Source organism: Pinus tabuliformis, chromosome 3_1, assembly GCF_031772625.1.
Source record: "Pinus tabuliformis cultivar Carrire ecotype Pingquan chromosome 3_1, CPIR1, whole genome shotgun sequence".
Taxonomy (NCBI): domain Eukaryota; kingdom Viridiplantae; phylum Streptophyta; class Pinopsida; order Pinales; family Pinaceae; genus Pinus; species Pinus tabuliformis.
In genome coordinates, this window is record NC_142301.1 from 490284713 (window position 1) to 490309934 (window position 25222).

Sequence of the window (25222 nt, forward strand, 5' to 3'; positions counted from 1 at the left end):
CATGATTGCATTCCACATAGATTTACATAATAGCGCTCTTCTGAAGAAGTGGAGATCCAGAATACCCCATCCACCGAGTTTTTTTGGTCGTGACAGCTTCGAAAGTCTGCACAGATGGTATTTCTTCCTGTCCTTCTGACCACCCCATATAAATTTGGCAATCATGCGGTTTAAACATTTGATAATGGAGGACGAGATGTAGAAAAGGAGCGCCCAATAAACCATAATTTGTGCCAAAACAGCTTGTGTGAGAATGGCGCGGCCTCCCAAGGATAAACGCTTGAATTCCCATGTAGATATGCGCTTGTAGAACCGATCCGTAATCCAGGCCCAATCAGCCAGTCTGTAACCCGCAGGTTTCAAATTGAAGCCCACGTATTTGAGACCTCTCTTGATAGGAAGAGCTTTGATGTTAAAGAGCTCTGTGATGAAAGAAATGATATCTCCATTTACATTTTCAACATAGAAGAAAGATTTAGTATCATTGATGCACAAGCCGGAAGCTTTCTGGAAATTAACCATGATTTCATGAATGCAAATCCACGTTTCCGGTCTCTAAACTTACTGAAATATGGTAAAGAACCCTTTGCGAACCTAATGCATTGTGCTGTGCTATGGTGGAAGGTAGCGACTATATAGCACAGACAGGCCATGAGGAACCACGTGCAATATTAAATAATTTCATCTAATGGGCTCTACGCCATTTCCAAGGCAATAGGGTTTTGAAATAGGTTTTTTATATTATAGACAAAATAGAATTATAGTGGATAACTAGTGCTCTTAATAGTTTAATATTATTCATCATGGTTATATTTTTATATTCTATATAAATATTTTTATAAAATAGAAGTTAATAGTAGTTAGAACAAAAAATTTGACCAAGTTTTGATACGAAATGTTGGTACTAGTGAGCTTCAATATCCAACTGATTTGGGTCATAGATACTACATTTATTTCTCTTACATCAAAACTTGAGTTTGATTGAGTGATGAAATAGGCTTTATGGCACAATTACCATAAACATTTGCAGAGGAGAATTGAAGTGGAAAATAGATAATGAAAAACATAGAGAAATTTATAGGAGACAAATATTTTACCTTGAAAATCATAACTAGGAAAATCAATCATCCTTTGAGCTTTATCACCTTTTATATTTTTCGCCAAATGTAAAGTTAGATTACAATTAATGTTGAACTTAGTCTAAACCTGAGACTGTTGCACTCATTACATCACTATTGTTCTTTGACAAACCATTCTTTTCACTAGCCTTACATCATGCTTTATTTATAACAAAAACCTAATTCTAACACCAAAATCAATTATAGAAACTTGAATCTCATTGGCTAAGATCCTAGGAATCTCAATATTTCCAACCATTTCTAACACAATTTAATTGCATTCAATCACTGCTCAACTACGAGTCTATTTTTGATATCCATCAACCATGCACATAAATTAATGACACAATAAATCTATAAAAAATCCACGAAATTTTGCAACTACTAATATGAACGATCTGAAAACTACATTATTTTCATTATCTTCATTTTTCAAGCTTATTGATTAACAATGTCGTGTGAAGGATTCGTCAAATACACTTCGTCTTATGTCAATGTGGGTCTCCTTATCAAATGAGCACCTTTGAATGGTGCAATTATGAGGTCCATAAGATCGGTGACTAGCCAGGCTTGAAGGTTTGTCAAGTTTTAGCACTTGAGGGGGGCATGGAGGAAACCACTCATAAATTTTGCCTAATACGTGGAGGGCCTAGATTTGTCACAGGGCCCCCTCTGTTGTTCCAGCTTACAATTATGACACCTCCCTATAAAAACCACAACGGTTTAATTCAAAATCTTGTACTCAGGCAAAACCTTGTGCTAGGACAAACTTCAACCCACTAGACCAATGTCGCCTGTTACTGCTTATGACCTATTGTTCTTTCCTAGTTAGGTGGTGGTGAAAAATAAAGAATCTGATAGAACGACTTCCATTTCCATCAACTTACAAATATGCCCAAAGGTAAGCATGTATTCTTATCAGAGCTCCCTTCACTCTATTACAAGTTTATTTATATGCCTCGAGGTTTTGTTCTCATTCATTAACACTCCTTTCACACTAACACACATATTAACACACATCGATTCAACTCATAGGCTCAATAAGATTTATACACACAAGGCTTATACGCAAAAGCACACACAAAGAACATACTCTTATTGAGTTTCATTACACATGAAGGCCTCTCTAGACGAGATCGTCCTCTTGCCTGGTTATAATGTGCAAAAACTACATATATGGGAGGAATTAAAGCCTCTCCACTCATCACAGGATATTCACACCTGGCTACAAGGATCCTCCTGCGAGCATCGAATTGTCTACATACACACAAACCTGCAAATTCATATTCAATCATTTCCAAAGTATAAACACATCAATCACAAATACATTTATTCTGAAACAGAGAGATCAATCGTACACAATAACATAGGATAATTTCACACAATTCCTATTAATATAGGATATATACAATATAGCTTTATTACATAATAGTTGGCCCTTTTCCACTCTTCGTCTCACCTCTCATGGTCCTTAGCCTCTCTTGACACTTTTCCTCTCTTTATTCGACTCATCCTCTGTAACCTTTTAATAATCAAAATATGTAAATTACATCATGGAAGATGTAACTAAAATTCCTCTTGTAGGTCTACATGTGTCCTCAATTTAGAAAATAAATAATATCCCAACCTAATTATGTTTCTCTTTTACAATCTAACACAGGACGAAGAATGCTAGCTCACCATAACTCTGTTAACAACCTAGATTCCTTTCTAGAATTTAGACACTTATATTTACATGAGAAAGTTAATTAACACATATTGAGGATCTGCCATATATGTGAGAATAGGAACATCAAGGACGAAAACCACTTCCTCTTAGAGTGCCCTGCGTATAACCACATTAGATCTCAGTTTCACAATCTTTGTTACAATACTGACCTTCCTAGCCTTTTACAATGTCAAAATTATAGTGAGCTCGGGAGGCTTCTCTCCAAGCTTTTTGAGCATAGGAATAAAATCTTAAATCAAAATAAATAATTTGTTTCTTTAGGTCCGATAGACCATTGTTTGGTCTCAGCGGACGTTAATCATCATCATCATCATCATCGTCATCAAAATTAGGACATTTGCTCCCTTTAAGAGTTTCCAAGACACTTTTAGTTGTGAGCAACAAATGGTGGAATTGGCTTTATGTTCCTACATTACATAGGAAATTTAAAATTTCCTAAAATATTGGTTTGGCATATTTATGGTGGAATTGGCTTTATGTTCCTACATTACATAGGAAATTTTAAATTTCCTAGAATATTGGTTTGGCATATTTCTGTAATTGTGATCCGTCTTTAGGATAAAACTTTATAAATGTCTTCTTTTCACAATGGCTTAAAATATTGTTAATTAGTAATTAAACTGGATTTTCGATTATAAAGACATATCTCAGAAGGCTTTTGCTAATCAAATGTTTCCCACGTAAGTTGAGTATTTTAAAATTAAGATTGTTCAACTACTACAGAGAGGATTAATAAATCGAAACAAAAATTGTTGGGAGTGCATATAATTTTGTTTCAATAAACATACTAGGTAAAATAGAGGAAAATCAATGCTACATTTTTCTCGATCATATATCCTTTGTCACTTATTTTGTTTGGAAAATTTATTAATTGCAATATTTTGTTTTTTCAGGAAGAAAAAGCATGATATATTCATAAATGAAGATTACATATTGCAAATGCAAGAAGCATATGCAGGAACATGGACCGAGCCACTAACAAAAATACTCCAAAAGAAGTATCCAGAAAAGCCCTCAGACAGGGCAGCAGATAAAGGAATAAACCCCAGAAAATCTTCTTAACAGATCCCAAATAGAGCCCCAAAAGGCCAATATTTGCCCCAGATAACAAGGCAACCCATCTATAAGGTGCAGAAGTGGCACCAATGCACCAAGCAGACAAGCCTCTGTGGAAAGAGAGCAACCAGCGCTAGATCTGTCCGCCCAATACGAAAGGAGAGGCACGAAATGAGGAAGAGAGCAGCAAAAGTAGCCACTCCTTCCCCGCCCCCTCAAACTCTCCGCCCGAATCAGACGAGAAACAGAGGAAGAAACACTGCCTCAAACATCCACATCTGCCTGCAGAAAAAGACCATCGAAATCATCCATAGAAGCGGCACGAAACAGAGCAGAGCGCTGTTGTTCCCTCAACGCTCCAAAGGATATGCCGCGGCCAGAACAATCCAAACTGCCGCCGAGAAGGAGAAGACCCACCGGAGCAGAGACGTCACCGGGGGCAGAGGTGGCAAGGGTAGCCACCTCGCCCCCGCTCAGAGAAAAACTAAAAGACCAGAAGATGAAACGAGCCTGCGAGACGAAACCCTCTCTGCTTGCCTCTCGCCTCTCGACTCAGAAGAGCCCGCACCTCACGCCGTTCGCCGCTTGCCTCCGGAGAAACCCCGTAGAGTCGTCGCTTGCCTCTGGAGAAGCCCTCGCTGCCTATGGTGAAGCCCTCGCTCGCCTCTGGTGAAGCCTCATGCCGCTCGCCGCTCGCCTCTGGAGAAACCCAAATTTTGTGAAGCCCTCACCGCCTGTGGAGAAGCCCTTGTTCGCCTCAGGTGAAGCCTCACCGTAGCTCCCCTTGCCGCAGCTCCCCTCACAGCAAAACCTCAGCGCTCACATTTAAACCCTCTGCGCTCACCTCTAGAAAAAACCCAACTTTTGAGAAGCCCTCGCCACCTGTGAAGAAGCCCTCATTCGCCTCTGAATAAGCCTCACTGCAGCTCCCCTCGCAGCAAAACCTCAGCGCTCCAGCCTTCCGCAGCTCCCCTCGCCACAACTCCCCTCGCAGAAAAACTTCAGCATCTGCTCCCCTCGCCGTAGCTCCCCTTGCAGCAAAACCTCAGCACTCCAGCCTTCCGCAGCTCCCCTCGCCGTAGCTCCCCTTGTAGAAAACCTTCAGTGCCTGCTCCCCTCGCCGCAGCTCCCCTTGCAACAAAACCTCAGCACTCCAGCCTATATCCTTTGTTATTTCTTTTGTTTGAAAAAATTATTAATTGCACTTAATTTGAAAAGTGGTTTGTCCAAAATTCTGAATTGCATTAAAATAAGTTTAATTTAATTTGGAAAGTGGTTCTCCCAAAACTATGAGTTGCAATAATTTTTTGTTTTCAAATAAAGAACACCTGATATAGAAGGAAATCATCAAAATGGGATGATAATTAATTTTCCTTCAAAACGTGGAAACGAAATACTTTGAATTATATTTGCCAATAACCCGTGAAATGAAAAATTTGTAAAAGCGAAAAAGAGAGAATAACACGTCAAGAAAGAGAAGGAAATATGGATTTTTTATTTTGGTCCAAGGAAGCTTTAGGTGGTTGTCGGGTTTGTATTCGTATGAATGGTTGATTTAAATAACTATTACTATAATCCTAAGTTGTAACAACATAGTTAATTGGAATGGTATACCAGTTTCATAATCGGGGGATTCGACTAATGCATTGTAGTTAATAGGTTTAACCATCCTATTTAAAAAAAATAAAATAAACATGGTTTAACATAATTTGTAAAATTTTTGAAATGGTATAAATAATGATTATAAATAATTACAGTGAATAGTCAATTAGTTTAGTGATAAGAATGAATATGGTTGAATATATTTGATTTTTGTAATGTATCATAAATTTGTATTAACAATTTTTTATACCAACAACAAAAAATAACATAAATACATAATACTTAATATTTAAATTATGGGTAAAAATAAAAATAAAACAACTTTATTTTTTATATTCACAACTAATGGGTAAAAACAATAATCAAACATCATGTGAAGGACAATTTTAAAAGGAAACTAGTTATAAAAAATTTACTTATGGGTAGGAGTGCTCATCAAATTTATATCCTAGAGGGATTAAAATTGTATGCAACCAGATCACAAAACATAAGAAAAGATAGATGAAGGACTTGAAAAGTAGTTTCTTCAAAAGGAAACTAGTCATAAAAATTTTACTTATGGGTAGGAATGCTCATCAAATTTAAAACCTAGAGGGATTAAAATTGTATGCAAACAGATCACAAAACATAAGAAAAGATAGATCAAGGACTTGAAAAGTAGTCTCTTCAAAAGGAAACTAGTCATAAAAAAATTGCTTATGGGTAGGAATGCTCATCAAATTTATATCCTAGAGGGATTAAAATTGTATGCAACTAGATCACAAAACATAAGAAAAGATAGATCAAGGACTTGAAAAGTAGTCTCTTCGAAGGGGAAACCTCCTTTACATCCCATAAATGAAAAATTCTTGGATGATTCAAATGAAAAGATCTCCTTGCTATATATAGGAGTCTAAGGGGTCACAATATAATTAGAGCCTACATAACAATAATAATGTATGGACACAGTATTAACAATAGTTGGCTTCTATGGGGCTCAACATTAACAATGTGGGGGCTACATGGGCACAACAATAAAAATAGGGGTCTACACTAACAACAACAATAAAGGGGCTACACTAGTATTATAGGGACCTAACATCCCTCTCTCCTTCAAAAAAATGTTCTCCTCAACACTTGAGTAGTTTTGGATGCTTTTGCATAAAATTATCATCCTCGTATGTGGAATGTTCACCGGGTAAGTTCTTCCACTGATGTAGGAGCATCTAGCTAGGGCACCATGACCGGGTGTTGGTCTCTGCTAGGATGGAGAGTTATATTAGCATATTGGTTTCCTTATGTTTAGTTTGTCAAAGTAGGATGTAGGACGTTGTTTTTCTTTTTAATCTCAGTATTAGTTAAGGACAGTTTGGTCAGTTAGGGTCATTAATTTGTTTGTCTTTAATCAACAGTAGGTTAATAATTGTTCTGTCATTTTAAAGGAAAAGGACAAATATGTCCAATGTAAAATCTTGTTGTATAGGCAGAACCGAATACATGAATAGTTATGTAACTATAAGACTTACAATTGAAAAAGTAACTACACAGTACAAGTAACTGTAGACAGAGGACATAAATGTAACATTGAAAATCATTGACAGGGTTCAGCATTTTGCATACAGTAATAAAAAGATAGAGAACAAGTTTATTATCCAACCATCTGTAACATTTTCTTCATACTGTGTATCTATATTTCTCAACCATTAAACAATTTAGGAATGACAAACAAAGTGTAGGCATATAGCTTTAAATTTTTCCTCTCTTAAGGAACAGAGTACTGACAGGTCGAATGCATACAAGTTTTCAAGATGAGAATGGACAAACAGTGAACAAGCCCGTGGACGAGAGAAATCAACACAACATAACCAACTGAACGAGAAAACAAGAACCTGAACATCGATTGGACAAACCCCAAAACAGAGGTAATTCGTGACAGTTTGTTTAGTACCATTTCTTTTCATTTCCAACGAAACAAAAAAAATATATGTTTTTTATTACATAAGAGGTCAATATTACATTGCCAGAATAAATAGAAGAAATAACAACCATGAGATAGAGCAGACCCTAGTCGAGGGTTTGACATCATAAAACCCTCGTGTCCAATTATAAGAATCAACGAAAATGAATTACAAAATTGGAACCGCAACAGAGGTAAGCCTAGGTCATATAACGACACAAGCAGGAGCCAAACAAACAAACGCTGAGGCACAGCCAACAGAAATTACAAACCCTAGTTACAACCCTACAAGACTACAGTGACAGAGCCTACCATAAAAGCACTGAAGGGTTTCAGAACCAAAGAGTTGAAGCCATCGACGTCCAAGGTCGAAACATTGACCTGCGAAGCCAAAACAGGCAACAGTCAGTCAAACCACGCATAAAAGAAAACGAATAGAGATATAGTTCAGGCAAGGGGAGAACAAAACCTTACCTGGGAACATGTTTGTACAAAGAAACCATAGACTAGTGAGCCACAGAGCACAGAAGCCACCTGAGACGAAGGGGCGAGACATTGTTAGCATTAGAACTAGGTAAGAGCAGAAGTAAAGCATGGAATGTTGAATTACCTGAGAAAACAGAGCAGAGCAAGCCATCGTGCCTGTAACCTGAGCATGTGTGGACAGTGACAAAATTTTTTTAGCAGCATAATCGTAGAAAAGTAATAAGTAGCAGGACAATCATTGTTGAAAATGAGACAAGACCAACTGGTGGTCGATTCCATGCTCGAGCATATAAAATAACAAACAGCGCCCAGAAAACGAATAAACCAACCTCCAAAAAGCGTGATAGGGTCGCACAACAAAGAACATAGTCATCAATAGCACAGGAAAAGCCTATAGTTCGACATTCATTCGCAGACAGAACTAGAACAGACCATTACCAAAGAAACCCTCGCGTAGTTCACCTTGCAGAGCAGAAAATCGAAATGACAAAAATGCCAAGGGTTTTGCCGAAATGAACTAGTGGGAAATGAGGAGCGATGCAGGACAGGTTAGTTGTTGCATTTACACTCCGTAATAAATGATTGCAACCACCACAGAAAATATCTATTGATTACAAGTGTGACTAAAGCCTAATCATAAACCAAATCCGAATTAACAATCAGTGCCGGACAAACTTTGAGTAAAGTTATACATTGGAGTGTGGGTTGGGTCCCATCATAGTGGTATCAAAGCAGAATTTTGAAGTCAGTTTGAGAAATGGAGGTAGGAAGGTGAGGTCGTGGTAGAAGTGTTCGAAGGATAGCAGAGGAAGGACTGAGGGAGGAGATTAGGATCCTTACTATCTGTTTGGAGGCAGTTGAGGCAGGAGAAGAAGGGATCCAGAGATAGGTGATGATAGCGAAGACGAAGTTGAAGTGACAACAGATGGATCGGATGGAGAAGGCCCAGAAATGAGATTGTTGAGGTCGGTCTTAATGGCAAGTAGTAAAAGCCAAACCAGAACTTCCAAATTATGATGGAAACTTGTCCACAGAGGTTCTGTGGGACTGGAACAGTGAGCTGGATAAGTATTTCGAGTGTGAGGAGGTCAGTGAAGACCACAGAGTTAAGTTCGCAGCGACAAAGTTAAAGGGACATGCAACCCTGTGGTGGGACAATGTCCAAACAGAGAGAAAGAGATTGAACAAGTTTCCGATCAAAAACTGGTCAAGGATGGTGGCCAAGTTGAAAGGCAGATTCCTGCCTAAAGAGTATCAGATTGGACTACATAGGCAAGTGCAGAATCTGAAACAGAAGGGGATGACAGTGAGGGAATATACTAAGGAGTTCTATCGAGTGAACTTAAGGGCCAGTTATACAGAGGATACCTCGGAGAAGACAACCAGGTATGTAAATGGTTTAAGGCTAGAAATTTTAGATGAAATTAGTATTCTTTCTCCAAAGAACATTGAAGAAGCATATCAGAGTGCTATGAAAGCTGAAGAGAAAATTACTAGAAAGCAAAATTCCAGGAGAGGACGAGGAACAGGCAGAGGAAGAGGCTAGTCCTATGGTAGAGGGCGAACTGCTAGCAGTAATGAGGAAGGCAACAGTTCTAAAGCTTCCAGATCAGCAAAAAAAGGTGACAATACGAGAGATGGTAGGCCATATCAGCGAGGCAGGGGAAATGGCTGAGGCAGAGGAGCTGGTTACCAATGTTATAGGTGTCATAAGTGGGGACACAGATCATTTGTGTTATGAAACCAGCTCAAGAAAAGATAGAAAAGATAGATCAACGCCTTAGAATTCAGCTCTTCGAGGGGGAAACCTCCTTTACATTACATAAATGAACAATTCTTGGATGATTCAAATGAAAAAACCTCCTTTCTATATATAGGAGTCTAAGGAGTCACAATATAATCCAACCGACCTAACAATAATAATATAAAGCCACAAAAATAACAATAGAGGGATTCTATGGGGCACAGTGATAACAATATGGGGGCAATAGGGGCACAACAATATTAATAAGGGGTATAACTACAATAGTAATGGGGTAATCACTAGTATTATAGGGACCCAACATGCCCCTCTCCTTCAAAAAAGTGTTGTCCTCAACGCTTGAGAAGTTTTGGATACTTTTGCACAAAATTCTCATCCTCCCATGTGGAATGTTTAGCGGATAAGTTCTTCCACTTGATAAGATACTCTGAAATTGATCGATTTCGTAGCTGTCGAGTTCTTGTTTCTGTGACTGCTTCCGGTTCCAATATAATTTTTCCTTCTTCGTCAAGTTCTGGCAATATTGTTTGAACTGGGAGCTTGTCGCCTATAACCTTCTTTAAACATGAAACATGGAAAACTGGGTGCAATCGAGAAGCTGCAGGAAGCTCCAATTTGTATGCCATAGTACCAATCTTTTGCAACACCTTGTACGGACCATAATACTTTGGTGATAATTTATTATCCTTCTTAGCTTGCTTGAGGGACATTTGCTTATATGGTTGTAGCCGTAGGAATACCCAATCACCTACATCAAAACTTCTTTCACTGCGATGTTGATCTGCCTGTTGTTTCATTCTATTCTGTGCCAACACGAGGTTATCCTTTAAGAGTTGGAGGACTTGTTGTTGATGTTCGATGTGATGTTCCACTGCCTGAACCTTAGAATTTTCTCTTAAATATGATGTGATGGATGGTGGTTGATACCCATAAAGTGCCATAAATGGGGTCATTTTTGTTGCTGTATGGAAGGAAGTGTTATACCACCATTCAGCCAGAGGCAACCATTTGACCCATTGTGTCTGTTTATCAGATACAAAGCAACGAAGATATCCTTCCACACATTTTTTTACTATCTCAGTTTGCCCATCAGATTGAGGATGATAAGATGAGCTATGAGCTAACTGATTACTAAGACAAGAAAATAATTCTGTCCAAAAATTTCCAGTGAAAATGGGATCTCTGTCACTTACAATAATCTTTGGGTTTCCATGTAGCTTTTGAATTGTTTCCATAAATGCAGTAGAAAATGTACTGGCTTTAAATGGATGTGATAATGCACAAAAGTGTGCATACTTGGTAAGTCTGTCAACTACCACCATGATGACACTCTTTCCCTCAGACTTGGGTAAACCTGTGATAAAATCCATTGAAACCTCCTCCCAACGTTGGCTTGGAATGGATAAAGGTTGTAATAGACCCGGTGTCTTAATTGTTTCAACTTTATTTTGTTGGCAAACCAAACATTCCGCCACAAACTTTTGAATATCTGATTTAAGGCCATCCCAAAAAAATTCCTTCTTAACCCTGTGGTAAGTTTTTAAAAATCCTGAGTGCCCTCCTAAGGGAGAAGTGTGCAATTCCATAAGAATCTTTTGTTTTAGCTGGGAATTCTTACAGAGGTATAAGCGATCTTTGTACCATAATGAATCATTTTGCCAGCTAAATGTATCAGACGTACTAGAATCTTGTTGTAACTTTCGAATAAGTGCCCACACTTCTTCGTCATTCTTCCATTCCTCCCTTGCTTCGTTTATCCAATCTGGTTGGATAATAGAAATGGCGCACAACAATGCTTCCACATCCTCATCCTTTCTTGAGAGTGCATCTGCCACCACATTTTGCTTTCCTTTTTTGTAGATGATTTCAAAGTCATAACCCAACATCTTTGTGACCCACTTTTGTTGCTCTTCAGAGGATAATCTTTGTTCTAAAAGGTATTTAAGGCTATCATGATCCGTTTTTACCTTGAAGTGTCTTCCCATTAGGTAGGGTCGCCATTTCTTAAGTGCATGGAGTATTGCCAACATTTCTTTCTCATAAATAGCTTTGCTTAAAAACTTTCCCTTGATTGGACGACTTTCAAAAGCAATGGGTCTTTCATCTTGCATTAGAACAGCACCAATTCCATTTCCTGAAGCATCACATTCCACAATAAAGGTTTTTGTGAAGTCCGGTGTAGCTAAGACCGGTGCTTGGCACATTGCCTCTTTAAGATGTTCAAAGGCCTTTGTTGCTTTCGGAGTCCATGAAAATGCATCTTTCTTCAATAATGTTGTTAGAGGTGTTGCTATTCTCCCATAATTCTTAACAAACTTGCGATAATACCCTGTCAACCCGAGAAATCCTCGCAGATGCTTTATGGATGTGGGGATTTTCCATTCCTTAATGGCTTTAATTTTGCTAGGGTCTACCTTAACTCCTTCATGAGATACAATATGACCCAGATATTCCACCTCCTAGACTCCAAAGAAACATTGGATCTTTTTGCATATAATTGTTTCTCCTCCAATAGTTGTAGCACCTTGTCAACATGTTCAACATGATCCTTCCAAGACTTGCTGTAGATTAGTATATCATCAAAAAATACTAACACAAATTTTCTAAGGAATGGTTTGAAAATTGAATTCATCAAACCTTGAAATGTTGAAGGTGCATTGGTAAGGCCAAAAGGCATGACCAAAAATTCATAATGACCCTCATGAGTTCTAAATGTTGTTTTCAGAATGTCTTCAGTCTTCATTCTGATTTGATGATATCCTGAACGAAGATCCAACTTGGTGAAGTAAATTGATCCATGCAATTCATCCAGTAATTCATCAATGACAGGAATGGGGAACTTATCTTTAATAGTGAGCTTGTTGAGCTCCCTATAATCTGGACACATGCGCCATGATCCATCCTTCTTGTGCACCAATACTACTGGAGCAGAGAAAGAACTTTGACTCGGTTGAATTATACCAGCCTCTAGCATTTCTGCAACCATATGTTCAATTTCACTCTTTTGGACATAGGGATATTTGTACGGCTTGATGTTTGGAGGAACACTTCCTGGAATCAGATGAATAGCATGATCATGATCACGCATAGGTGGGAGACCTTTGGGAGTCTCAAATACCTTGGAATGATTGTCCAGGACTTTTTGGAGATCTGGAGAAATAGATGATTGCGATGTGGAAACATCTAGCGAACATAATTGTGCAATTACACCTCTTTGCTCCTTTTTTAGAAGCTTTGTCATACCATTAGAGCTGATTATCTTTCCTGGTTTCCCTACAATACCCCTTAATTCAACTTCCTTTCCTTCCATAGAAAATTTTATGAAAAGTTCTTGAAAATTAAAAGCTATTGTACCCAAGGATTGTAGCCATTGGACTCCTAGTACAACATCAGCACCTCCCATTGGAATGGAAAGCATTGGGCTAGTCAATACATATTCTCCCATGGATAGCTTGATATTATGGCACTTTCCAGAGCAATTTATTGTTCCTCCATTTGCAATCATCACTTGACACTCTGGTGCTGGATATAGGAAGCTTTTGCTACCTTACAATGAATAAAATTGTGGGTGCTTCCTGAATCAATCAACACTATTACTATAGAAATTTTGAATAATTTAACACATATTCAATGGAGATTATCCTGATCATGTACTATTGTGGAATACATACACAATACATAAGCTCCTCTTCGTTGATCATCAATATAGCAGGATCAATAACAATAAAACATCAAGAGCATTCACACATTAACACAGTATGTAACCCGGGGAAAGCATCTCGCTAAAAACCCCAACTATCTGTATATTAATGATTGAGACCATGTAAAATTACAAAGTACAATGCTTATCACAAGCAATCCAGTACCAGCTCCACCTGTTACACACAATACAGCTCAGATTTGATCTCCAAATCTATTCCACTGCTTGCCTGCCCCCATAGCTCAATACCTGCTTAAGGACTGATGAGAATGGTTTACCAAACTCGTATTTCACCTGCAAAGAATCACTCACACTATGGAAGACGCGAGCACAGGCTACAATCACTTGGTATTGGCCAATTCATTAGCATACTCAATCCCTTTGATTGTGCAAATCATCATGCACAACTATAGTCACAACTGATAGCAATCTGATCCTCTAACCCCTGTCCCTGTTGAACTGAACATGCACTAACATGCAACTGAGTTAACTGATGTATTCTATAGTTGCATCATGAGTTAATAATTAATTATACAACTCATCATTAGTCTATTTGCAGTTAGACTAATTACAACTAGTTTAACTAAGTCAAACTGAACACAACTCCATCAACTCTACATCCAACTCCACCAAACTGAAGTCATGCATGCAATAACTCAACTGACACATAAGAAAAGCGTATTTCCTTATGTCAGCTGCATGGGCCACATCTGTAGCTCAAACTGAAGTGCTCCAAGAGAATAAGATCAAGTTTATAGTCCAAAAATTATTATGAGACAATAATATTTGACTTTTCTATTTTGGGCAGCCAGTCTAAAAATAGACTTTTATCACTCCTGCTGTGATCACTCCTGCTGTGATCACTCATACTGTGATCATCCCTGCTATGGTCACTCTTGCTGTGATCATCCCTGTTGTGCTCCAAAAATAGAACTTGCGCCATAATTTGCCTGCGGGCCCACTTAGTGAAGGCGACTCTTTTCACTAAGCTCCATCATCTTGTTGCAATCTCAACACTCCCTCTCGACAAGATATGGATTATTAGCAACCCCTATCCTGCCTCGGTGGTACTCGAATTTGCTCCTGGTGAGAGCCTTCATCAGAATATCAGCATCCTGATCCTCCGTTGGAATGTACGAAAGTAACATGATCCTCCGCTGCACACAATCTCTGATATGATGGTACCTGATGTCAATATGTTTAGATCTATCATGAAATATAGGATTAGCCGAGAGTTTAATGCAACTCTGGTTATCACAGTAAATCACAGTAGGATCCAAATGAGAACCGAACAAACCAACCAGAATCTTCCTCATCCATATAGCCTCGCATGCAGCCAAACTTGCTGCCATATACTCGGCCTCTGTTGAACGAAGTGCCACGGATCTCTGCTTCCTGCTGTACCAAGAAACTATTGTCGATCCAATACTGAAGACCCCTCCTGATGTGCTCTTTCTGTCCATTGGGCTACCTGCCCAATTTGCATCCGTGAAGCCACATAGCTTCACCTCATCCTCCTGCCTGTACCATAGTCCATATCCCGATGTGCCTCTCAAGTAGCGCAATACATGCTTGCCCGCCTTCCAGAAGAGCTTGGTAGGCTTAACCATAGCTTGTGAAAGCTGGTTAACTGCATAGCATATATCGGGTCGTGTATTAACCAAATACATCAGCGACCCCACCAACTGTCGATAAATAGTGGCATCCACTTCTTCTCCCGAAGTGGCATCCTCCTTCCTCAAACCTCCAGGAAGAGGAGTATCAACAGGCTTGCAGCCATGCATGTTGAACTTCTCCAATATCTCCCGAGCATACTTTCCCTGAGAAATAAACAGTCCACCACTGCGCTGCCATATTTTCAATCCTAGGAAATAGTGAAGGAGGCCCAAGTCCTTCATCTCAAACTCTGTAGCAAGATCCTTCTTGCATGACAGTATCAACAACTCATCACCAATTAGAATCAAATCATCAACATACAGTACAATGATAAGCAACTTACCCTCCACCACAATCTGGTATAGGTTAGGATCCACCTCGCTCTTGGAGAATCCAAGTCCTGTGAAATAGCTATCTATCCAAGTGTACCAAGCACGTGGTGCTTACTTGAACCCATACAATGATCTTTTGAGCTTGCACACATGTGACTCACTGCTGAAGACCTTAAAGCCTTCGGGTTGCTCAATGTACACCTCCTCCTCAATGACTTCGTTGAGGAACGTAGTCTTCACATCCATCTGATGAATGTGCCATCCAATCTGCGCTGACAGAGCAAGAATCGTCCGTATGGAAGAATACCTTGCGACAGGTGCAAAGGTCTCCTCATAATCGATCCCCTCAATCTGTGAAAAGCCTCGGGAAACAAATCTTGCCTTGTACTTCTCCACACTCCCATCAGCTGCCTGCTTAACTTTGTAGATCCATCTCGAACCCACCACTAATTTCCCTTTCGGTCTAGGAACAATCTCCCATGCACTGTTTCTGACAATAGAATCATACTCTTCCACCATGGCGTCTACCCATGCGAGTTCCTCCACAGCTTCCTCGAAAGAGGATGGCTCAGTCACAACACACTTGCTCATAAGAGCCATGTATCCAGTGTACCGATTAGGTGACTGTCTCTGCCTGCGTTGGGCTGTAGGTGGTCCTACAACTTTCCCTGCATCTTGAGCCAGTCGCTCAGCTTCTGTCAAGCGCTTTCGCCCTCTGATGGTTGGCGCTGCATGAGTGGTCTCTTCCCTCCATGAAACTCGTCCTGTGGCTGATCCATGTCCTGAAGCTCATCTTTAGGAACTAATAGCTCCTCATCTGCATGCAAGTGTAGCTCCCTCTCAAGCGAACACTTCATGGCTTTCTCCTCCTGAAATTTTATATCCCGCCGCACAACAGTCTTACCACTGTCTGGAAAACACACACGATAGTTGTGGGGCGTATCAGTGTACCCCACAAATATCCCAACCTCAGCGGTCGGCTCCAACTTCTTCCTGACATCCTTCGTCACATGCATGTAAACGTTAGCACCAAAAATCCTCAAATGAGAAAGATCAGGCTTCTTACCAGAATAAGCCTCCTCGGGTGTACTCATGCCAAGTATCCTATGAGGACAACGGTTCTGCACATAAACTGCTGTATTGCATGCTTCTGCCCACAAGTGAACGGGTAGGCCCCGATCATGCAACATCGCCCGTGCAGCACCCACGATCGTTCTGTTCTTCCGCTCAGCTACCCCGTTCTGCTGTGGGTTATGGGGAGCTATGAGCTCTCTACGAATCCCTTCTGCCTTGCAGAAATCCTTGAACTCGTCCGAGATGTATTCACCACCATTATTGCTCCTAAGAGCCTTCACCTTCTTCCTGACTCCTTCTCGACCAGTTCTTTGAATACACAGAACTTTGAATATGTCTCGCTCTTCTTCTGCATGAAGAAGATCCAGCACATACGAGAGAAATCATCAACAAAAATCACATAATACCTGTGTTTTACTGTCGAAGCAACTGAGAAAGGTCCACACATGTCTGTGTGAATTCTCTCAAGGATCGTTGTGGCGCGACTATCCTTCTCGTGAAAGGTGGCTTTCGTAAACTTCCCCAAAGTACACCCCTTGCACTGAGCTGACTGCACAAGAGTGACTTTAGGAAGCCCTGTAGTGATCTACTGCAGTATCTTCAAGGCTCCATGGTGAAGGTGACCCAATCTCCTGTGCCACAACTCGCCATCATCCCGGCTCACCAATCCTTCTACCTTGCATGCCATTACTGCGCATCCATCTACATGTAACTGATAAAGGTTCCTCACTCGAACCCCTATCTTCCGGGTCTCACCAGTTGTCTTGCTGCACAAGAAAGCTTTTCCCTCGCTGAAAACAACATCATACCCCTTGTCTTCTAGCATCGCCACTGAGATAAGATTCTTCTTCAATCCTAGAACATGCATGACTTCCTTCAATACGAAGGGTTTACCAGACTCCCTCTCAAAGGAAATGGTACCGATACTGGTCGCACTGTATCTACCATCATCGCCCATCTCAATGTGCACTCCAAGATCTTTGTCCTCCAGATCAGAGAACAAATCTTTATCTCTCGTCATGTGAAAAGACGCACCACTGTCCAAGAACCACACCGATCCCATCACACTTGAAACCAAGCATGCGATCAATGAAAAATCAAGCTCAAACTGCAAGGCTAGAGCCCCTCCTGCTGAAGATCCAGCAGCCTGCTTGTTCTTCTTCTTCTGCGGACGATTAGTGGCATAGTGTCCGTGCTAGTGACAGTGAAAACACTTCACCTTGGACATATCCTGCTTCTTGCCTTTCACGCTAGACTGAGAAGCTTTCTTGCTCTTCCCCTTCTTTGCTTTGGCAGCCAAAGCGCAATTTTCTTCATCAGCTCCCTTTGATGAAGATCCATCCCTGGTACTCTGCTTGATCTCCTCCTGCACAAGATCTGACCACAGTCTTTCCCATCCCGACAATTTCTCCCGACCATTGACAGAGTCCTGATAGGAATGCCAACTCTTCGGAAGACCAAGGAGAGCCAAGCTCAACAAGTCCTCATCATCGACAGTAACCCCCACACTTCCCAGCTCATCTCGACACTGAGTGAACTTCATGAGATACTTGGGCATACTGTCACCCTTCTCGCATTTGATGTTTCTGAGTTTATCTTTGAGCACCAGCTTCCTCTGATCGCTCTTGCTTTGGAATAATTCTGTTAATGATTTCCACATCAAATATGGAGTAGCCTTTCCATGGAGGCTGGACACAATGTGATCCTTCACGCCCTCCAACAAAATCCTTCGACATTTTGCGGTCTTCTTTTGCCAAGCATCAGCTTGAGTAGCATCAGAAGGGTTTGGGATATCTGTATCTATGAACTCCTTCAACCTGTTATCATCCAACACTGCCTCCATCCTTTCCTTCCATGCAATATAATTCGTACTACCCTCAAGGGCATACTCCAATCGCAATCCTGTGAAAGACATTACTGCGTTGCCACCAAGAAAACACTGCTGCAAATTTGAATTCCACCAGCAACCAACTCAACTGCCTCGGATCTAAGATTCGTGAGAACAAAATATTTCTCGTACAGAGATTGACTGTATGGGCTTTTACCGGATATTTCACCTTCCAAAGGAAGGATGAATCCAGAGGCTACCTGGCCTGATTACAGGCTCTGCCTCGAGAAATAGAATGTAAACACTTCCTGAATAGTAGATCTGATGATCAACGGCTCCGATACCATGTAGAAATTTTGAATAATTTAACACATATTCAATGGACATTATCCTGATCATGTACTATTGCGGAATACATACACAATACATAAGCTCCTCTACGTTGATCATCAATATAGCAACATCAATAACAATAAAACATCAAGAGCATTCACACATTAACACAGTATGTAACCTGGGGAAAGCATCTCGCTAAAAACCCCAACTATCTGTATATTAATGATTGAGACCATTTAACATTACAAAGTACAATGCTTATCACAAGCAGTACCAGCTCCACCTGTTACACACAATACAGCTCAGATCTGATCTCCAAATCTATTCCACTGCTTGCCTGCCTCCACAACTCAATACCTGCTCAAGGACTGATGAGAATGGTTTACCAAACTCGTATTTCACCTGCAAAGAATCACTCACACTATGGAAGACGTGAGCACAGGCTACAATCACTTGGTATTGGCCAATTCATTGGCATACTCAATCCCTTTGATTGTGCAAATCATCATGCACAACTATAGTCACAACTGATAGCAATCTGATCCTCTAACACCTGTCCCTGTTGAACTGAACATGCACTGACATGCAACTAAGTTAACTGATGTATTCTATAGTTGCATCATGAGTTAATAATTAATTATACAACTCATCATTAGTCTATTTGCAGTTAGACTAATTACAACTAGTTTAACAAAGTCAAACTGAACACGACTCCATCAACTCTACATCCAACTCCACCAAACTGAAGTCATGCATGCAACAACTCAATTGACACATAAAAAAAGAATATTTCCTTATGTCAGCTGCATGGGCCACATCTGTAGCTCAAACTGAAGTGCTCCAAGAGAATAAGATCAAGTTTATAGTCCAAATATTATTATGAAACAATAATATTTGACTTTTCTATTTTGGGCAGCTAGTCTAAAAATAGACTTTGATCACTCCTGCTGTGATCACTCCCGCTTTGATCACTCATACTGTGTTCATCCCCGCTGTGGTCACTCCTGCTATGATCATCCCTGCTGTGCTCCAAAAATAGAACTTGCGCCATAATTTGCCTGCGGGCCCACTTAGTGAAGGCGACTCTTTTCACTAAGCTCCATCATCTTGTTGCAATCTCAACAATTACGTTTTTCTTCTTGATTTGTCCTTCTATCTTGATGGTTTGAGGAGTGGTAATTCCTGCCAATGCATTACAAGATATGGTCAGATTTATTTGTTCTTCATCTAGGCTTTGTTCCTGGAGTATATCCTCTTCTTTTGACTTTTCTTGCTCCTTTTCTTCTTCCTCTTCACAATCTATGTAGAATAATTTCTTCTCAGCACACTTATGACCTTTAGTGTATTTGCTATCACAACTATAACAAAGCCCTTTTGCTCTTTTTTCTTCCAATTGTTGTGGTGTCAACCTTATAGGTTGTGGAAGACTAGGGGCAACAACACTTCCGTCTTTATAGTTGTGAGTGGCATGCTTCCTGGTTGCCATAATTTTGCTTTCCATTTTTCTTGCTAACCTGAATGCCTTCTCTAATGAATCAGGTTCCCAAAGGCGAACATCATGTTGGATATTATCCTTTAAAGACCCTATGAACACATCAATCCTATGATCCTCTGGAATATCTTTTACCCTTATGTTCAATTTTTGGAACTCCTCAATGTGCTCCATTATTGAACCCTTTTGTTTGAGACTTATCAATTGGCTAAAAAAAGTGTTGCTTTTTGTATCCTCATAATGTGCTATCAATTCTTCCGTAAAAATTGCCCAAGTGATAAATTGTTTATGAGAGCAAAGCCATTGATACCATACAAACTGATTTGGTTCCAAATATAAAGTTGCCATACGTACCTTTTGTGTGTTTTGCACATTATTGAGATCGAAGAATTGCTCCATCTGTAATATCCATGTGGCGGGATCCTTGCCATCAAACTTCCTCATATCGATTTTTGGAACATGGTGAGTCTTCGATCCAACATTAGAGTCTATGGAATCATGATTAACATTTCTTTTGTTCTCATCATGAGTTTCCTTTAGTACCCTTTCATCCTTAGTGACCATTTCTTGTAGCAGCTTATTCATATTTATCTTCAATTCTTCCATCTTATCATCCATGCCATCAATTTTAGCATCCATGCCATTCACCTTAGCTTCCATGCCATCCATCTTAGCTTCTACGCCTTTCTTTAAACCATCCATCTTAGCTTCTACATCTTTCCTTAACCCATCCATCTTAGATTCTGTTGTTTTTTGTGCAAGTGACACTTGTTGCACTTGTTCTTGTAATTTTGATATATCATATAGCATTTCTTCTTCTTCTTCATGAGTCATGCTAGAGCTTTCAGGTTCCTTACTAGGTGTTCGCATTTTCTTTCCTCGAGGCATAAGTTACCGATAATAATGCTCTATTATGCCCTTTGAATTCCTTCAAAATAAATTTTCAAACCAAGCTTAAGCAAAAATTTAAGAAAACCTACACACCTTTTTTCACTTTGTAGGAGCTCGATATTGCCTCTGATGTATCTCTATACTTTTCAATCATCTAGTTCTGAATTTGTGACATGAAGTAGCCCTCTATGTCCTCTTTCCAATGCCACAAGTCTGACCCAAATTGGATTCTCCAAGGAAGAGTTATGCGAAATCTCCCACAGTGACTTGATTATAGACTAGTTCAGTAGAGCGAACTTGTACGACGTGCCACGAGTTGCTGTTTCAACCTTTGGATCTAAAAAATCCATACACGAAACTACAGTCCGTCCTCTTTCTGTACCTTCTTACGAAATGTCAATTCGATCCCCAGAGAGAAAGTTATGACAATTTTCCCTAGGTCACCTGTTTGGAATGTAATTCCGGAGTCTGCAAAAAGACCAACTTCCTCAGATCATATCTCCGCAAATATAGCGCAAAACGCTCTGAAATTCAGAACCGAGGTTTAGCACGATTTCTTCTCAAATGGGTTTTTTTTTCAACTTCTGAAACATCGCAAAAAAAAAGTTATAGCGAAAATTCCACGATGACCTGTTTGGAGCAGCGAAACCCTAGAATCTAAAGCTTTGAAACCAAATGTTATGAAACCAGCTCAAGAAAAGATAGAAAAGATAGATCAACACCTTAGAATTCAGCTTCTTCGAGGGGGCAACCTCCTTTACATTACATAAATGAACAATTCTTGGACGATTCAAATAAAAAGCCTCCTTTCTATATATAGGAGTCTAAGGAGTCACAATATAATCCAACCGACCTAACAATAATAATATAAAGCCACAAAAATAACAATAGAGGGATTCTATGGGGCACAGTAATAACAATATGGGGGCAATAGGGGCACAAAAATATTAATAAGGGGTATAACTACAATAGTAATGGGGTAATCACTAGTATTATAGGGACCCAACAATTTGAGTGTCTTGAGGTAGACCAAGCTGGACAGAGGGGTGCATATGTTGCATAACCAAAAGAAGCAGAGGCACCTCCCCAAGAAGTAGAAAATGCTCCAGAAACAAGGGAAGCCCTGGTTTTGAACAAGGTGTTGTTGAAACCAGCTAAAGAAACCACCGAACAAATGCAGCGGAATGCTTTGTTTCAGACAGTTTGTAAGTCACACAGTAAGTGCTGTAAGCTAATTATTGACAGTGGTAGTACAGATAACTTGGTGGCCACAGAGATGGTGGAAAAGTTGGGGTTGAAGTGGTTGAAACATCCCGATCCTTATAAAGTTTCATGGCTGCAAAAAGGTCATCAGTTGCTGGTAGATGAACAATGTGAAGTGGAGTTTCAAATAGGCAGATATAAGGATAAGGCCATTTGTGACGTAATGATGATGGATGTATGTCACATATTGCTAGGTAGGCCATGGTAGTATGATAGGAAAGTGGTACATGACGGAATGAAAAATTGCTATAAGTTTGTCAAAGATGGGATCAAGCACACGCTTGTGCCTATCAAGGAGGAAGGAACAACAGAGACAAGTGAGACAAGAGTATTGTTAACGAGTGGAAAACAGTTTCTGAAACAAGTTGAGGACAGCGAGGTGAGCTATGTTGTTGTAAGAAGACCGAAGATGGTGCTGTTGCACACAGAAGTGTTAGATTTAACTACAGAAATTCAGTAGATGTTGCAAGAGTTTACGGATATAGTGGTGGATGATTTTCCAGATAAACTGCCCGCCAAAAGAAGCATAAGTCACCATATTGACTTCATACTCGGAGAAAGCTTGCTGAAAAAGGTAGCATATCGGATGAGCCCCAAGGACAATGAGGAGATTAGAAAGTAGGTGTAGGAATTGCTAGACAAAGGATTGATAAGGGAGATCTTGAGCCCTTGCGCAGTTCCAATGGTTCTCGCTCCCAAGAAAGGAAGAGAGTGGCGGATGTGCACAGACTCAAGGGCCATCAACAAGATCACCATCCGGTACAAGTTTCCACTGCCACGGATGGATGACATGATGGATTGCCTAAGTGGGGCAGCATATTTTTCTAAGATAGATTTAAAGAGCGGGTATCATCAGATTCGAATTCGAGAGGGGGATGAGTGGAAGACAGCCTTCAAGACTAATGAGGGACTGTATGAGTGGCTGGTTATGCCATTCGAACTGAGCAATGCACCCAGTACATTTATGCGGTTAATGAATGAAATGTTGAAAGAATACATCGGAAAATTTGTGATAGTGTACCTGGATGATATACTAATTTTCAGCAAGACAAGGGAGGAGCACCTTTGACATGTTCGGAAAGTGCTGGAGAAATTGCAGCAGAATAAGCTACTGATAAATCTGAAAAAGTGTACTTTTCTGCAAAAAGAGTTGATTTATTTGGGCTTCGTAATAGCAGAAAATGAGCTGAAGATGGATCCGGAAAAGATTGCAGCGATAGTCAATTGGCCATCCCCGAAAATATTATTTGAGGTACGTAGTTTCCATGGGCTAGAGAGTTTTTACCGGAAATTCATAAGAAATTTTAGTGAAATTTGCACACCTATGTTGGACACCATTAAAAAGGCCAGTGAGCCTTTTTGATGGACTGAAGAAGCGGAGAGGAGTTTTCAGCTACTAAAGAAGAAGATCACAGAGAGACTGATCCTAAGATTGCCAGATTTTAGAATGCTCTTTCAGGTTCGCTGTGATGCTAGTGGTATGGCTATTGGAGCTGTACTCAGCCAGGAGGGTAAAGTTGTTGCATTTTTCAGTGAGAAGTTAAATGAAAGTAGGCAAAAATATTCGTCCTATGATAAGGAGTTCTATGCTGTCGTCCAAGCATTAAAGCATTGGAGACAATATTTGCTGGGAAATGAATTTGTGTTGTTTTCGGATAATTCTGCACTGTCATATGTAATGCAACAACACAAGCTGAATCACAAACATGCCAAGTGGGTGGAATATTTGCAAAGTTTCACCTTTGTGTTGAAACATATCAGCGGGCAGGCCAACAAGTTGGCGGATGCTTTGAGTAGGAGGACCTTACTTTTGCAGGAGAGTATTGTACAAGTGTTGGGTTTTGAGCACTTGAAATATTTATACCAGATTGACATAGATTTTAAGGAGGCCTATGAGGCATGTCAGAATCCCTGGTGAGAGATAACAGTCCATGGTTGGACTACAACTTGCAAGAGAAACTGCTGTTTAGAGGAGGACGACTATGCGTTCTTGATTGCTCGATGAGAGAGAACATTATTTGAGAGAAGCACAGTGGAGGTCTAGCCGAACATTTTGGCATAGACAAGACACTCGAGTAGCTCAGACATTTTTACTTTTGGCCAAGAATGCGAAGGGATGTACAACGATTTGTGACCAGATGTAAAGTGTGCCAGTTAGAGAAGGGTCACAGTCAGAACACGGGACTGTATACACCATTACCTGTTCCAAGCAAACTGTGGGACTCAGTCAGCTTGGACTTTGTTTTGGGTCTAACAAGGACATAATGGGGTTATGACTCGGCAATGGTAGTAGTGGACAGGTTCTTGAAGATGGCGCATTTTATCCCTCGCAGAAAAACCAGCGATGCCACTCACGTGGCCCACTTGTTCTTTACAGAGATTGTCAGGCTACATGGTTTGCCTGCGTCTATTCTTTCTGACAGGGATGTGAAGTTCACAGGGCACTTTTGGTGCCCCTTGTGGAAGAAGATGGACACAAAGTTGAGTTACAGTTCTGCTTATCACCCGCAAACCGACGGACAAATAGAGGTGGTAAACAAAAGTCTGGGAAACCTTCTACAAAGTTTGATTGGTGAGAATTTGCAGATGTGGGATCGAGTGCTTGTCCAGGCAGATTTTGCTTATAACGACTCACCCAATCGCAGCACGGGTTGCAATCCTTTTCAGATCTTGTACGGAATGCATCCTCGCGGAGTGCATGAATTTCAAGATCTAGGATAGCAAGAGAGGCGAAGCATAGATGGAGAAGATTTTGCTAATGCAACGAGAGATTTGCATGAGCAGGTGAAAATTAAATTTCAGGACAGCAGCCAAAAGTATAAACAACAAGCAGATTTGAAAAGAAGGGAAGTACAGTTCAATGTGGGACATGAAGTCCTCATGCATTTTCGCAAGGAACAATTCCCTAGGGGTGCATACAATAAGCTGAAGTATAAGAAGATAGGTCCCTGCAAAGCCCTC